This window comes from Cicer arietinum, chromosome 3, assembly GCF_000331145.2.
Source record: "Cicer arietinum cultivar CDC Frontier isolate Library 1 chromosome 3, Cicar.CDCFrontier_v2.0, whole genome shotgun sequence".
Taxonomy (NCBI): Eukaryota; Viridiplantae; Streptophyta; class Magnoliopsida; order Fabales; family Fabaceae; genus Cicer; species Cicer arietinum.
In genome coordinates, this window is record NC_021162.2 from 38,292,736 (window position 1) to 38,294,977 (window position 2,242).

Below are 2,242 nucleotides of genomic sequence, written 5' to 3' on the forward strand. Positions count from 1 at the left end.
TTAGTAATTTATATCAAATTGTTGACGATATATTTATTTATTTTATTATTTTGACTATTCTATTAATAAAGTACATAGTATAATATTAATTGTAGTTATTATTTTGAATATAAGAGTTTTGGTTATTAGTATCTTTTAAATGATTAATTACATTAATTTATTTATTTTTTTAAATAATATTTTCGAAATATTAACAATATTTTAGAAATGAAATTGTATTAAAAAAAAGTATTATGTAAACTTGTTTTCGTAATTATTGATTTTATATTTTTTTTTAAAAAGAACATAAACAAAGGAGGAAAATGTGTTTTATGAAATAAGTCGTATACAAGAGTAAATGGAAAATAAATAATAATAGTAATAATAATAATAATAATAATAATAATAATAATAATAATAATAATATAATAATAAGTTATTATAATAATAATAATAATAATAATAATAATTATTATTATTATTATTATTATTATTATAATAACGAACAAAAAAAAAAGGAAATAAAGTGGAAGACCGTTTCCCATCTTCTTCTACTTCGTATACACCACCGCATCCATAACCTATTTCCTCTCCATCTTCTCTCTTTAGTCAAATTTTTATCTATTAAATAATCATAAACATTAATTATATTTTAAATGTATTCAAAAATCTAAAGTATTATATAAATTAAATTTTATGAATGTGAAAATTCTACTTTAATAAAGTTTAACAATATAGAATTTACACTTAAAAAATTTAATTTATAGGTGGTGTTAAAGTAACATATAAGTTTATTTAGGTTTATTTAATGTGAAAATTCTAATTTTTTAATTATTCGAACCTAAGACATGATGTATAACTAAACCATATCGGTATTTACTAGTTTATTTAGGCTTTCGATAAATTTTATATTGGTTAATAGTTATTATTAATAGATTTGAATAGCTTAGTTTGATTGACTTGATAAGAATATTCAAATATTATGACTTTTACTTACTATTTATAACAAACGGTTATTAATTATTTATACTCATAAAATATTACTTTTAATAATTTATTTTTCTTATATGTTTTCATTCTTTCCAAAATCCTTCTATAATATATATGATTTTCTCCAATCAATTATTTTAACTTTCATATATTAAAGATTATTCACTTTTAAGAAAAAGGTTAATTGAAGGTGCAATGTCTTTATTGATCCCAAAAATTATTTTGATATGTGTGTTGATGTTGCTGTTCATGCACAATGTTCTTGAAATTCATGTGACTATTACTAACATATTGGAAACCCGTGTGGACTTAGTTATTCATTGCAAATCTACTGATGATGATCTTGGATTTCATGTTCTTAAGTTTAATCAAATGTATGGTTTTTCTTTTAAAAATAAGTTTGTTTGTGGAGAACACAATTCTATTGTCCCTGTAAGTGGAATGGTGAAATTAAATGGTTTGACGTATACGTACATACAAGGTACAGAGTTATGTGAAAATTGCAAATTGGTTTATAGAGCAAACAAGACCATGTAGGAGTGGTATTTACTATGAGTGGAATAAGTAAATGATGATGTGTTACACATTTGTTTATCTTTGTAAATATTGTACTTGAGGGTATTGAGTTTAACACTGTGGCACCCTAAATCCCAAAATCACATATATAATAATTTAGACTAGATCTTTTTGAGTAAAATTTGCAGCGGATAAAGAAAATATGTTTTCAAGAAAATAAAAACTTTTGTAACTAATTTAGGATATCACGTTTCTCAAAGTACACATTTAACTATTCAAGCTTTATTACTCAATTAAAACAATTTCAATGAACTTGATTTAACTATAAATTCTTATTTTAATTCCAAAAACTTACTAGTAGTAAGGTTTTCATATAAAAAGTCATTTGTAATTACATACTAAAATATAAATTACAACTCTAAAATCCCAGTATCACCTGTCAGAGCGGGGTTCTCCCAAACTTGAATAGACGGCAGGGCGGACTGCTACAAAAAAGGCGCATTTTTTGTAACAGCCCGACTCTTGCCGTTATCGGTACTGTGACACCCTAATTCCCAAAATAATATATATCATATTCCTATAAAATTTGCAGCGGATAAATAAAAATATATTTCCAAGAAAATAAAAACTTTATATTTAATTTAGGATATCACGTTTCTCAAAATAAAAATAAAACACTTTAAACTTATTTTATCCATTAAAATAGTGCAATCTCGATAAGCTTGATTTAAATATAATTACTTGATTTAATTCTAAA